Source organism: Thalassophryne amazonica, chromosome 11 (assembly GCF_902500255.1).
Source record: "Thalassophryne amazonica chromosome 11, fThaAma1.1, whole genome shotgun sequence".
NCBI lineage: Eukaryota > Metazoa > Chordata > Actinopteri > Batrachoidiformes > Batrachoididae > Thalassophryne > Thalassophryne amazonica.
In genome coordinates, this window is record NC_047113.1 from 10,770,139 (window position 1) to 10,786,566 (window position 16,428).

Consider the following 16,428-nt stretch of genomic DNA (forward strand, 5'->3'; position numbering starts at 1 on the left):
TCTCCATTGAAAATGTATTAACATCCGGGTACTTCAGCAATATTTTGCTGGTTAGGAGACGTCATGTCGCTGTCCATGAAGGGATGTTTTCGTTTCCAAGAAAAAAATATATTATATACAGATAATATCATAAAATGCATTAAAATTGTAATCCTGCGAACTAATCCCCATTTTTACTAAATATACCTGTAATCTGAATACGACTTTTTTTCTGTAACTGTAGCGGAATACAGTTACCTTTTTTTATCCTAATTACGTAACACTGTTACATGTATTCCGTTACTCCCCAAGCCTGTGTGTGTGTATATATATATATATATATATATATATATATATATTGTGAAACAGGAACAGCACTGTTGTGGTGGCAGCAGACCAAGCAGCTCATGCCACACTTCCCTATCCTCGGCCAAGTGCTGGAACTCCCTGGGGGCTCCTGAGGTGTTTGCAAGCCAACTGGGGAATATAATCCCTCTAGCATGTCTTGGGTCTTCGCCGGGGCCTCCTCCCAGTTGGCCATGCCTGAAGACCTCCCTTGGGAGACTAGCAGGGGACATCATCACCAGATGCCCAAACCACCTCACCTGACTCCTTTCAATACAAAGAAGCAGCGGCTCTACTCTGAGACACTCCTAGTCAAGCTTCTCACCCTGTGCAGGAGTGTGAGCCCAGATACCAGACAGAGGAATTTCATTTCTGCTGCTTGTATCTATAACCTTGTTGTTTTTTTTGTTTTGTTTTGTTTGTTTTGGTCATTACCCAAAGTTCATGACCATAGGTGAGGATAGCAGCGTAAATCGACTGCTAAATTGAGACCACCTCCTTCTGGCTCAACTCCGTTACCACGACGGTCTGGTACAGTGTCCATAAAACATCAGGCGTTGCTGCAATCCGCTGATCAATCTCACACTCCAGTTATCCCCACTCCTCAACAAGAGACCGAGATACTTAAACGCCTCCACTTGGGGCAGTAGCGCAAGTTAACTGAAGAAAAACACAGCAGGGCTGTCACTCACACACACACACACACACACACACACACACACACACACACACACACACACACACACACACACACACACACACACACACACACACACACACACACACACATATTAATATGCAGGGGTAGGGGTAGCAGTACCCTAGTATCACAGTCATCACCAGTGAGATTGTGTACCACAATGTGTCTTGCACAATACCGTCAGCACCATGATCATACAGAAAACACATTGGGCTTAGTTTAATTTACTTATTTATTTATTCTTACACCAAGGAAACAGCCAAAATAATGAAAAAAAATGCCAAATATCCTTTCATTTTGAGATGAGTAAATATTTTGGCACAGATCTAATCACTACAGTCTGCATGACATCCCTAACCCCCACGCCCCACCCACCCCTCATCGTCTGGTAAGTCAAACACCTTGTGAAACACTTTTCTCGTAGCATAACTCATTATCAATGAATTTTTGCAACAGCAGATAATAGTCTTTTGTAGGCCACATTTCCCGCACCCCTACTGGTCGGGGCACTGGGCTCTTCCCTCTTCTATTTCCACTACTGAGGGAATCCTAATTAGTTTGTTTCATCTGCTTTGTGCTGTGCTTAAATTCAGCAGGTTGTCTCATCTAATGTCGTAGTGAAGGTGGAAAAGGTAGGATGCATGGCTCCAGGCTGTTGCCAGAGGCTCACACTGTTCTCGGGCCGCGCAGGGGCAGAGACCCAGGCACCTTCTCAGGTGGCTGTCCCTACCACGGAGACCTCCACTGTTTAACCACGACATCAACCAAGGTAGGTGATGCACGGACGAAGGACACAGTATCGACAACACACTGGGAGTCCATCAGCAGCCGAACCCCACACATGCATGCATGGCTTATGTACACCCTTTTGGAGAGAGGACAGAAAGGGAAGGACAGCAAGGCTGGTCCAGGGTCACGCAGTGCAGGCCAACGGGGCAGGCCATCCATATGACCACGCATCTGTGGTTATATAAGAATCAAGGAAATGGCTAAACAAAATCAGTGAACTTTTTACACTGCTGACTCATTGATTAACACTGCCACAGACCTTTTAAACATATAAAATGTAAAAACCTTTTAATTCATTATGTTTTTCACTTAGATTTGAACTTTGAAGGAACAGCACTTTGTCAATTTTCAATAAAATGTGTTGTTTACTTAAAACGTACAAGAACAAGCAGGAGTGAACCATGGATTATGTTTCAGTCAATCGTGGACCCTAAAAAAATCTTGTCTCTTCTGTAACTGTTCTGTGTGTTGAACATTTCAAGTTTCAGAACCCCAGGGGGAAGTGGACATTTCTTACATTGAAGATTGTTGTTGGCATTGGACCAATATTCAAACTTTTAAAATATTCTAAGTTCTATTTTATTATTTGTGAGGCCCTTTGAATAACACACACACACACACACACATATATATATATATATATATATATATATATATATATATATATATATATGTATATATATATATATATATATATATATATATATATATATATATATATAAGCGGTGTAACGATACACAAAAATCAAGGTTCGGTACGTACCTCGGTTTTGAGGTCACAGTTGGGTTCATTTTTGGTACAGTGTGGGAATAAAATGCAAAGCCTAAATTTGCTTGTTGTTTAAACCAACAATTTATTGTAACATTATACAAACAGGAAAATAAAATAATTGCAAAGTGTATGAAATATTATACAAAAAACATTTAACAAAACCTTTCCGCAAGTAAAGGCACAACAGTTCCAGCTTGAAGCCCTGTTCATTTTATTCAGCCTTCATATTTTTTGCCAGAAAAATTAACTTGTCCAAAAGTGTCACACTCTACAAGGGATTTTTTAAGAGAATTAATGTTAAAGAATCCCTTTACTTTTGTACAGTTTATTTTATTTTCTATCGCTTTGTGTTTGTTAATTTTTTAATTAACAAACTGTGCGCCCACCACAGGAAAACACCTCCGTTGGAAGCCTTAAGGACAAGTTGGAACATGCCCTGCTGTTAAACAATTTCTCAGATACTCACTCAACTGAAAGCCACCAAAAGCCGCCTGGATTTTACAAATAGTTATCAACATGGAGGTGTTTTTCCTGTGGCGGGCGTGCCGTGCCAGCTGCGAGCCGACGCACCAATCCGTCCGCACGTCTTTCATTAAAAAAATCTCCTTTAACAGTGGAATGTCCTGATAAACTGCTGATTCCGACCTCTTCTGAAAGTTCTCTGTTCTCTCACGACGTCCTGGGTCAACAGAGGCTTAAATTTGGAGGTATTCAGCTTGAAACAGGATGACGACGTCGCCTCGGAACGCTGCGCGACGTCCCGCTCCATGGGAAATCCTTACAGCGATAGAAACAATCCAAAATCTCTCATCAGCCGTTAAAATTTTCACCGAGAACCAGCTGAATTTCTCGAATGGCTCGGATGAGCCTCACAGTAATTGAAAAAATTCTGATCAAGCACAGCGCCAGTCTCTCAGCAACTTCTCAGACAATGAAAATCCGACGAGGGCGTTGGACCACTCTTTCCACAAGGCGTGCTCACAGGCGAAGGTTCAAGCTTGGCTGATGTAATCACACGTGATTCAAATCCATGTAGTATTTTTTTAAATAAAACTGTCGGTTTCTTTTCTCGCAGACCTCGTGTGTGTGTATATATATATATATATATATATATATATATATATATATATATATATATATATATATATATATATATATATATATATATATATATATATATATACACCATGAATCCTTTGAATTTCCAATTGAATTTCCTTTTGAATTTAGAACAAAAATTCAAATTTTTCATCCTGTATTGAATTATTTAATGTAACATATCAATAAAAACTGTAAAAGCCCCAAGTGTCCACCACTGATGTAATAAAACCAGCAGCATTTATTTATTTGTCTGTCTGTCTGTTATCAGGATTACGTCAAAACTACTGCACGGATTTTGACCATTTTTCACTACAAATAGATATTAGGCCATGGAAGACTCTGAAATTTTGGAGGCAATCCAGATCCGGATCTGGATTCAGGATCATGATTTCACTTTATATAGGCTTTGAAAGATTACATAAAAAAACTACTTCATGGATTCTCACAAAATTTGCACCACAGACAGATATTAGGGCATGGAAGACTCCACTGACTTTTGGAGGTGATCTGGATCTGGATGGGTGGACATCAGAAATTTTGGAATGCTCGTGAAAATTCAGTAAGGGATGTCTTCTATAATACATTCCAATTCTAAGGTAGAACTCTATTAGTGTATACTAAGGAAGTGATTTTCAACCTTTTTTGAGCCGCAGCACCCTTTTATATTTACAAAATCCCGCGGCACACCACCAACCAAAATAATATAATTCTATTACCTCTGGTTTTGCGCAAAACCCAATTATCGCAATAGAAAATCAATACAGAAAACACAGCATTTCGAAAATCCTCAAGCATTTTGTGCTCTGATCTCAAGTGTTTTTTTTTTTTAGACGTGTCAACACTTTTATTCACAATAATCTGCCACTCTAATATTCACGGAGCGCAGAGGCTGCCTTCAGCGAACCCAGTTGTGAGCGAGAAGGCCCAAGTCTGACCACGGTGACATCAATGGAGGTCAGGCCGCCTTCCCCGCACACCTCCACAGCCAAAGCGGCTTCTCCTTCCCAGAGGAGCCATGTTCCGTGAGCAGCTGAGATTCACGCTGTAGTCAGCAAACCCGTAACCATGGAGACGCACAACGCTATGTGCACAAGTATGTACAAAACCACCATGTACGTATGTAAACTTACGCAAGTCAATTTGACTTTATCGACACTTCAAAAATATGGCTTTAATTATGCAAAATTCTGTAATGGAGAAATTGTAGCTCTTCACCCAGTTTTGTTTTGGTTTGAGACCACATTCATTTCACTGTGTGGGATCAGCATCGTGGTCCCTGCATCCAGTCGTCTCCTGCGGTCGGCTGCTCTCTGGAGGGTGCAGCACCTGTCCACTTCACCTGTCGGGAGCAGCCACTGCGCTGGAGAGGCCCATAGACCCCCTGGGACTGTCACTCGGGAGCGGCTGTAACCAGCTCGCCCGGACCAAGACCCGTAATCTGGGCCTCCCGAACCATCACCCGTGTGTAAATGTTAAATTCATTTGCTATGACCCGCTAAGGCTAAGAGGCAGTAATTTTTGTCTGTTATTGTTACATAAAAGGCCTGTTCTGGTGTAAATTGTGGTTCTTAATTGTAAGTATTTTAACAAATATTAAATCTTGTGAAACGCTTCCCAGATACTTCCTTTGTTGTATTTCGTTTGGTATACATTTGTTAAGTATTATTTCACCCTGTGGGACAATTTTTATTTAATGATTTTTATTGTTTTTATATTAAATACAATTTTAGTTTAACAATTTTCCACCTTGTTTTTTGTTACGCAGAAAAGTTATAACAGTCAGTAGCTATGGATACAGAGATCACACAAATCCAATATTTTCCCAGTTACATTTATTTAAATTTGATCAATTTATAGAACGCAATATCTTGAGTGATTTATAAACACACAAAATTATTCTTCCAAACAGCATTGAAAAACTATTTGAAAAGCGATACAAATTAAATTTAATTGAAATAAAAAATAACACTGACTCAGAACATCAGTAATGGAAAGATGTATTTCATTTATGAACCCTGGAACACTGTTTCATTTAATTGTGAGAAACCTTAAAATAACTGTATTTCATTGTTATTTTTATTGTTAAATGAGAACTATTTTTGATTCACTTTGAATGTTTAAAACTGGAAAAAAATGCAACACATTACATATAATAGTTAATCATTTCTAAATGCATTTTGACTCAGTGTGAAACCTGGGCCTGTTTGGATGGATACAAAATGGATAACCTGGCAGGAATGGTAGACAGACACACCCGAAGCTCTTGCTCCAAAGCTCTCAGTCTCTCTCTGTTTTTAGTTTTTGTGGCAGTCAAGATTGAGAAGCTCAGCTCACACAGATATGTGGTTGAAAACTGAAGCAATATCACAATAGCTTTGTTGGCCAGAATGGGGAACTCCTTGGCAACAGATATCCAAAATCTGTCCAACGGCAGATCAGCAAAGCTGAGCTTTAAACCACGATCTTGTTTCAGTGTAATGAGTTCTTCTTGCTCCTGTAAAGTCATGTCCTTTCCCGGGAGGGATGCCGAGCTGTACGGATCCCTAACCCAGTCCAGACATTCTGTGGAGTCTGCGAGTCTGAGAAATAAAATGACAGCTTCTCCTCAAGGGTTTTTAAATGTGTGCCAATCACCTTGCGCATTGCCGCAGTGTTGCCATGATGACATTTTTCTGTGAGGGGGAACATCTCAAGGTTGCCACAGTTCATATGCTGTTTCCAGAGCTGCACTTTTACACGAAATCCATTCATTTTATCTGTGCTGGTGAGCAAGTTTTCATTGCGGCCCTGCATACGAGTGTTCAGCTCATTCAGCTGATGAAATATATCAGCAAGGTATGCTACCTTTGCCCACCACTCATCACTTTCAATCAGCTTTGAGAAATCGGACCTCTCGTGTGTCAGAAAAACCTTGAACTCCTCTCGTAGCTCATACACGCGGGCCAGCACTTTGCCACGCGACAGCCAGCGGACCTCCGTGTGGAGCAATAACACTTTGTGTTCCGCTCCCATCTCCTCACACAAAGACGCGAATAGGCAACATTTCAGAGGCCGCGTCTTCACAAAGTTTACTAAGCGCACCACATCGTCCAACACAGTGCCAAGATCTACTGGCAAGGTCTTTGCAACCAGAGCCTCGCGGTGCAACAAACAGTGTGTTACAATAACATTTGGGTTTATTTCTTTGACTCTACGTCTCCATCTGCGTCTGAATTTTGTCCAGGATCCCGATTGGCATTTGTATTTTCTCTTTTCAAAAATTTCTCCATCACTGTCACTTGCTCGTATTACTGTACTGCCACTGTCATGTGTCACGCAGCACTAACTCGACTGTCTATTATACTATAGTACAGCGCTTTGCTACCATCTACTGGAATAAAAGAGCATTACATCATTTGCCACACTATTACAGCAAAATGGTGATATTTGATAATTGCCCACGGCACCCCTGACGATCGATCGCGGCACCCCGGTTGAGAATCACTGTACTAAGGTATATCTAAAAAAGAAGAGTAGAATAGAGTAGAGTAGAACCCCTTAGGTCTTGAGAACCAGAGATGGTAGTTTAGACACATTATTATAAACTCTGCCTATTTTGCTCAATATTTTTGATTTGTCCTGACTTTTTTTTTTTTTTTAAGTTTCCAGGCCACACTACCTCAAAATCATGTCGTTACTTTTGCCAAAATATTTTTAAATTTAGATTTTTTTTACTCCTGTGTATTGTGTTTTTGTTTTTTTGCCCAATGATATGCAGCGAATCAATTCTCATTTGATACAACTCCAGAGAGAAGCTGAATATGTAAGCATGTCTGTTTTTTAATTGCTCAGGCTCTTTATACTTCAGGCTTTTAAGATTGCATTAGCACCACGGTAATCATTGGGATGATTACAGCTTGTTTGGTGGAACAACTTGTTCACATTATTTAAGAAAGGCTTGTTGGACCCATTTGTAGCTTCATGTCAAAGCGTCCCTAACCTGTCCAGACAAACGATGAAGTTCTGCTTCATGTTGGGGCACAATGCCCTCATAAGTCTCAGTTCAATGTGACATGCAGAGGAGGAATATTGAAGTGTTCACACTTGCATAGATAGCTTATATGTATGTACAGATCTGATCACATGGGGGCTGGACAGCCAGGTCTGATTGCACACAGCACGGGGAGGGGCCTGTCACCTGATCGCAGCACACTGACAGCTGGATGACAGCTCAGTGCACACATTACAAACACAGAAACCACTGCCAGGAGTTATATAAATAATTACGACAATACCTACATATGCAATTACATAACAAATAATGAAAATGAATGACCACATAACACAGAGAGTGACATGTTGGTCTGGGCGCTGAACGGACTGTAAAGATCTGTGCTCCTGGATGACCCAGCTTGAGAACATGTTCCATGTTTGGAAGGACATGAACTTACAACATTCCTCCATTGGGTGCATGTCTCTGCCTGCTGTCCTCATGTGGATATATATAAAACATCTTTTGCCTTTTCGCTGGGCTGCAGTGGCCGGACACAGCGCACCTCATCCATGTCTTTCTTGATTTCAGCCATTTTTCCACACTGATTACAGGCTAGCGATGGTAGTGCAGTGGTAAAGTTGTCTGGTAATCAGAGCTTATGGATTCGAATCCCGTGAGTGACTTTTTTTTAACCACGCGGTTCTGTATTGCACCCCCTTGTATGTATTATTTATATCAACCCAGTGATATTCACTAATTATACAGCTGTTTTTTATTTTATTGTTCTCCACATCCGTGGTGTGATGTGGTGCAGCTGCTCGCATTGTGTTCCTGTTTGAAAGACGTCACACCGGGATCATGCATGCCTGCCCACTGGTACGATGTTTTCGTGGTTTGCTTATATGAGCTGTTTCGCCGTGAGTCACCGTGAGTTGTACTTATTCATACGATGTGTGAAGGCGCCCTTACAATTGCAATTTGATTTGCGATATCATTTTTGAAAGTCAAGCTTCAGTTCAATGTTCACTAATTACATGAAAAACATGATGGAGCATTGCCACTTAAGACAACAATGAAACATTGTATTTAATCACTTATGATTGGAGAACATGACTGTCTGTCTGTCACACAGTTGTTCATAATTCAAAAGGGTGGTATGAGCTAATGGCTCCTCAGTGTCTAAAATAAAAGGCCATTTCTTATATATGATGGGCCCTTCACAAATATGAATGTGCCTTTGCAAAGAGGAATTAAATAAAATAAATGATTAATTTTTATTTTTAATTTTCGTTATTTGTTGTACGAGTCACAACATGAGGCAAAATCAGTTAAAGTTAGTTACAATGCCCATTTCATATTTTGCTATTTTATATTTCACATCATTTGATGTTGTGTATAGCCCATAAATAATGTTTGAAAGGTTAAAAACATATTAATCTTGCATGGACACAGCATTTGCTCCTGTCTTCAAAACTAAAGGGCCTTTTACACCGGATGCTTTGGAAGTATCAGAGGCATCACAAATCAGTCAAAAAAGCATTATTTTCAATGAGACGCATTGCTTTTTAGGGGCGTCAGAAGCGTTGCGTCAGAAGCCGAGCTAAACTGACGCTTCTGACGGGAGCGTGCATTGTTGACAGGCTGACGCGGTCAAAGTTCAACCCAATCCAATGCGAAGCTATGTCACAGTTCAGAGCGGCGAAAGTTGGATTGAGTTGAACTTTGACCGCGTCAGCCTGTCAACAATGCACACTCCCGTCAGAAGCGTTGCGTCAAAAGCCGAGCTAAACTGACGTTTCTGACGGGAGCATGCATTGTTGACAGACTGACGTGGTCAAAGTACAACCCAATCCAACTTTTGCCGCTCTGAACTGTGACATAGCTTCGCATTGTCAAATAGGAATGACGTGTTGGGCCAAAACATACAAGACTAGTGGCAGAAACCACTTATCTCTACAAAACAGATTAGTGCAGAAACAACTGATCAATGCAGTGTGTGTAGTGAGAGCCTTGTATGGCAGCACCCTGACATCGGGGTGAATGTGAAGCATAATTGTAAAGTGCTTTGAGCATCTGATGCAGATGGAAAAGAGCTATATAAATGCAGTCCATTTACCATTTACAAAACAGAAATGTGTCACAGGACTGCTCAATTATTGAGAAGTTTTCTGAAGAAAAATCTTTGCAATTTTATTTTTTTTTTTTTACCTCAAAATTTCTGATTACTGGAAAAAAAAGTTTAGAACACTTGTAATTCAAACACCAAACAAATATATAAATAATTAAGTAAAAGGTTCTTTACAAACCTTTCTTCATCTGTAAATTAAAACCACCAGCATAGATAATTTCTTGTTTAACATAAGGAACCTTTGACATTTATTTTTAGACAAAATAGCATGGAAATTTGTACATTTTTTTTAAGTCTGGTAGATTATTCATATCTCATTTCAACCAGAAAAACAAACACTATAAATAAATTCAAATGTTTATAATAAATGCAACAGGAGATGATTTAAGAATGGCTGCAGTGTGATTGTAAGGTAGGAGTTCTGTGACATAAACCTCATGATGATTTTTTTTTTTTAATTGAGTCATTTCAACTTGTAATTACCTCAAAATATGTGATTGCCTTTAATGTTGTGATCAGGACAGAGTCATTTCTAAAATATGAATTTGACTAGTGATTGTGAATGTTTTAAAATTGTGCACAATAAGGGGAGATGCAAATGTCTTTTGAATTAATTTTGATTTCATGGACATTGAATGAATGAATGAATGAATGAATGAATGAAAATGAATGAATGAATGAATGAATGAAAACTGTTTATTTCGAACATTTGATACAACAACAATTACAAGATAGATCAGTAAAGACAACAACAAAAAAGTTCCTACTGTGTACCCAACATGTCCGAAAAGGGGTAGGGTGAAGCATCAGCTTATTTATCCCTACCCCTTCTTCCCCACAACCAGTATACCCTTTGCCACATATACACATAAATTCCTACACACCTAAACCGATATCAATATATATATATATATACATATATATACACATACACATACATATACACATCAACATACATACACATATACATACACATATATACACATATACATATATACACATATATATACACAAACATAAATATACACCTACATCACCTACTTACATACAAAATACTATATATTTACAAGCCGAAGCAAAAAACAAAAACACCCTAACCCTCATTACCCTTCCTCCTCCCTATACCCAGAAAAAAACATATTTTTGTACCGCTGTTTGAACTGGTTCATGCTTGGACATTGCTTGAGCCCCACTCCCAATCTGTTCCACATCCTCACCCCACAGACAGAAATACAGAAACCTTTTAATGTTGTTCGTGCCCACTGATGCTTTAAATTAAATTTCCCCCTCAGACTGTAATCCCTGATCTGTTAAAAAACATATTTTTAATATTTGCTGGAAGTAAATTGTTTATTGCTTTATACACAATTTGTACTGTTTGAAAATGAACCAAGTCTGTGAATTTTAAGAATTTGGATTGTAAAAATAGTGGATTTGTATGATCTCTATAGCCAGTATTATGAATAATTCTTATAGCTCTTTTCTGCATTACTGATAGTGATTGTGTTTGTACCTTTATAAGTATTACCCCATACCTCTGCACAGTACTGTAAATATGGTAAAACCAGTGAGCAGTAAAGAATGCGGAGTGAGTTGTGGTCCAGAATATGTTTCGCTATTGTTTAGAAACTGAAATGCTTCTTGACAGTTACTTTGTATATGTTTTATATGAGTCTTCCAGTTTATCTTATCATCTATTATCACCCCCAGAAACTTATTTCATGTACCCTTTCAATATCTACCCCCTCGACTTGTAACTGAACCTGTATGTCTGTATTACAATAGCCAAATAACATGTATTTTGTTTACTTAAGTTTAATGATACTTATTTCTGTCAAACCATATTTTCAATTTGCCCATTTCTATACTGATCCTCCTCAGTAACTCCTGCAAATCCCCCCCTGAACAAAAAATGCTTGTGTCCATCTGCAATAATACTAATTTTAATATTTTGGAAACATTGACAATATCATTTATATAATTAGAAACAGTTTTGGACCCAATACTGACCCCTGTGGGACGCCACAAGCATTGTCCAAGCTGATGATGTATATTCCCCCAACTTCACAAACTGTTTTCTGTTACTTAAGTAGCTTCTCACCCAGTGCAACCACCAACCCCCTAATCCCATACTGTTCAAGTTTATTGATTAATATGTCCATGATTAATTGTATCAAAGCCTTTTAAGGTCTATAATATTCCAACTGAATGTAATTTGTGGTCTATGGCATTTGTAATCTACCTCAACTGATTCTATTAATGCAAGTGATGTTGAACTATGTGCTCTGAATCCATATTGACTATCAGTAAGTAATTTATGTTTATTTATGAATTTGTCTAAATCTATTATTGAATAACTTTTCTAATAATTTGGAAAATTGTGGAAGCAAAGAAACAAGGTCTATAATTTGTGAAGTGGTGTCTATCCCCAGTCTTATACAGTGGCACAACCTTAGCTATTTTCATTTGATTGGGAAATTTCCGGTTTGAATGATAAGTTACAGATGTATGTTAATGGTTCTACAATCATCTCAATGACCTGTTTTACCACCACCATATCAATTTCATTTAAATCGGTAGATGTTTTATATTTCCAATTATTCACAATGTCTATAATTCTTTTCCATCCACTGCTGTGAGGAACATTGAACAGGGATTTCTTTCTATGAGATTATTATCCCCAATCCTCAGGTTGGGAATCGGGAATTTTTTCTGCCAAGCTTGGTCCAATATTTACAAAAAAATTATTAAAACCGTTGACTACCTCATCCTTATTTTCCTTCTTGACATTATTATCAATGAAATACTGAGGGTAACTCTGTTTTTTATTACCATTTTGATAATGCTATTTAATATATCCCATATTCCTTTAATATTGTTTTTGTTATTATATAATATGTTACTATAATATTCCTTCCTACATACCCGTATAATATTAGTTAATCTATTTTTGTATTTCTTATATCTATTTTCTGCCTCTTTAGTCTTTAGTTTTATGAATTCTCTATACAGTGTATTTTTCTTATTACATGCATTTCGTAACCCTTTCGACCATCCATGGTCGAGCTTGGATTTTTTGTTTTCTGTAGTCTTGTTTAATTGGACAATTTTTATCATATAATGATGTAAATATTTGTAAAAAAGTTTCATATGCACTATCAACATCACTTTCACTGTATACCTTTTCCCAGTTTTGCTTCTGTAAATCCTTCTTTAGTGTGTTCATGTTTTCCTCTGTCCGCACTCGCCTGTATTTTATTTTCTCCTCTGGCTGATTCCGCCGATGGTTTCTATTATAAACGATGAAAACTGGTAGATGATCACTAATGTCATTGATTAATAATCCACTCACAGTGTTATTCTCAATATCATTGCTGAATATATTATCAATTAAGGTAGCACTATGGGATGTAATTCTGCTTGGCCTGGTGATTTTTGGATATAAACTCATACTGTACATTATACTGATAAATTCATCTGTTATTTTATGCTTATTTGGATTGAGCAGATCGATATTTAAGTCACCACAAATGAACACAGTTTTTTGATTAGTTTTTGAGAACATTTTTCCCATACAGTCAGTGAATGTTTCAATACTAGATCTTGGTGCTCTATATATACAGCTGACTAATACATTTTTGCTTTTTTCTTCACATATTTCAATAGTTATACATTCTAATAAGTTATCAATCACAGTTGTCATATTGTCTACTATTTTATAATCCATGTTCTTATCCACATACACAGCCACTCCTCCTCCACTCTTATTTTTTCTGTTTACACAATTAAATTCATATCCATCCAGTTCAAAATCCATTCCTTTATCTTCATTGATCCATGTTTCTGATATAGCAATTATGTTAAATATTTTTTAAACTGACTTAAATATTCTTTAATGTTGTTAAAGTTTGCATATAGACTTCTGCTGTTGAAATGGATTATTGATAATTTGCTATCCGTTTTAATGATCCGATTAAACTGTTCATCTGTATAATAGCAACAACTGTCATTGATATTTGAGAAGAAATTATTGTCTGGGTCTATATCGTGCTCCAAGTCCAGTACATTGTGGTCTGTGTATTTAAATGTTCTCAGTTCTACTTTTCCATGATCAGCAATCCTTTGAGTTATATCCTTCTTGTCTCCAGATGTAGATGAATAGGTAGTAGATGAATAGGTTCCTCTGGTCTGTGTCATGGTGTTGTGATGTGTTTGTGTCCTCATACCTTATTGGTCATATCTGTCCAGATCCTCGCTTTAAGAAACACTATTGTTCATATTTGTCCAGCTCCTCGATGTTCCTTATTGCCATGACTTTTGCTTGTTCTGGTGATCCGTTCAGTTTGATGAATATTTTACAGTTTGAAGTCCATGTGTGCTGGATTTTTCCCTGTTTCTTCAAGAAGCGTGCTTTCCTGGCGATGTCGGCATTCCGTTTGGTGAGATGTTCATTGATGAATACGTTTGTCCCTTTCAGTTTTCTTCCTTGTTTTAACAGTGCTGTTTTGTGTTTTCTGTTGATGAATCTCATGATGACGGTTCGTTTATCACCGTCATTTCTCCGGGCAGAGGGTGGCACGCTTCAATGTTATTTAAATCCATTTCTATACCTTTAGATAGGAGGAAATCAGCAACCTGTTTTTCCACAGAGCTGACCTCCTGTTCACTGGGCTCCCCTCCGCTCTCATCTGTTACCGCCCGTGCGTAGGACCGTGGTTTGATATGAAGACCTGTGATGATGACGTTGTTAATTCTGGTGTACTGCTCCAATTCAGCCACTCTATTTTCCAGCTGCACCAGATGCCGGTCTTTCTCGGCATTCTGGAGCCGTAATGCCTTCACCTCCTCCACCAGATCCATGATTGATTTCTGTTGCTGCTTCACAACAGAAATCTCCTCTGATAAAAAGTCCAGAGATTTTTAATATCGTCACCGTTCCTCCGCTGTCAGAACCTTCTTAGGCCCCATGGTCGGCTTATTGAGCAGCTTGTCGATCGCCGATGTTAACAGCCTGCGTTGTTTGTCACCGGGATGGATCTACACTGCGCTGGTGCCGCGCGGCCTCGGTGTTTCCGCGCTGATGGATCCGCGGTGGCTGCACGAGGCCTCGGGGAAGCGGCACTCGTGACGCGCGGCTCTAATGACGCAGCGCGCGGCCTCAGTGAATTCACCACGTTGGGCCTCGGACGTTGTTGCTGTCCAGTCGCTGGGCTAAGTTGCCGGTTGAGGTGGTATTCCCACTGTCCGGGTTGGCAAACACCGGCGTGGCAGATGGCAACTACAAACACCACCTCTGAAAACTCAGGTACAAACTTTTTGCAGCTCGCTCTGACGACACGCAGCTCTGACTGACTGTGACTGACATTTTTAATGACCCATTCATTTATTGTTAAAATATAAAATGAAACAGCTTTTTTAAAAAATAATAAAATAGCTGCTCTTTAAAGAGCCTTTTATTTAGAAGCAGGTGATGTTATGCTGGATTATCGGGACCAGATGAAGGTCTCTTCTGCATCTTTGACCTCTGGTATTGTCGAAGACACTTTTCTCCTATTTTGATGAGCAAGAAGAGAAATGTTTTCTTCCGACTGGATTTCATGGTGTTCAGCTCATCAATGGAAGTTTTTCAAGTGCATCTGTATTTAGGTTGTCTGTGCAGAAAATGGTCCTGAAATAAAAATGTCCCAAATAAAAAATAAAAAAATAAAAAAAAATAAAAAAAAATATATATATATATATATATATATATATATATATATATATATAGGAAAAATGCCCAAAAAAGAAAACTTAAAGCTTTTAGGTCTCAGAAAAAAAGCTGTAGCTGTATTTGGTAAAAATAAAAAAATAAAAAAAAAGACTGAACCATTTACAAATTAAAGTGTTCACTCAGATCAACTTGTGCTGAAAGGCAAAGCTAATGCTAGCCGATCATTAAACCAGCAGTGCAGTAAATGTCACATTTTATTTTTATATTATTCTCACCTCGATAAAGCTGCAGACCTAAGCTCCATTAGTCAAAGTGGGAGTTTGCATATATCCAAAAGTGGGAAAATTTCAGACTGAGTGGGTCTGCTCCATCACCCTGGCTGCCTGCCTCGCTCTGCCCAGGGATGATGCCTGAACCCCGGCTTCTCCGTGCACATTGGCCCGCCGTTTCGATCGATATCCCACCAAGTCGTCAGTCCTCCCTCTGTTGGCATCACTCCGAAAAGTAGCTGAAAAAAAAAAGCTTCTCCCAGCAGGGTGATGGGAGAATGGTTCTTTTGATGTTTTTTAAAGCTTTGTTGTGGTTCAGCCGATGCAAATTCAAAGATGGCAACCGCTCAACTTTTTTTTGGGTTGTGGAAATAGCCAGAGTGTGACGTAACAATCTCTGTACCCCTTGCTGCTTCCAAAGCGAAGCATCTGACATCACGCGTTGAGGCGTTAAAGTGTTGGTAGTCATTTCCTGAAGCTTATAAAGCACCCGGTGAAAGGCCCACCAGCACCAACCGCCAACACACATTAGCTTTAATCTGATGACACTTCTAACATGTGACAGTGTAAATGTAAACTTTCTTTTTCATCAAACTATTTTAAATAGGGTTATGTTTCATGCATTGGATGAAGTGGTTTCAGCTGAGGAAGTGATTTTTATT

At 38.7% G+C, this 16,428-nt stretch overlaps 1 protein-coding gene across 1 annotated transcript in view; it reads right to left on the bottom strand.

Moving 5' to 3' along the window:
* tenm1 (teneurin transmembrane protein 1) overlaps positions 1–16,428 on the bottom strand; it is a 728,712-nt gene that overhangs the window by 673,201 nt on the left and 39,083 nt on the right.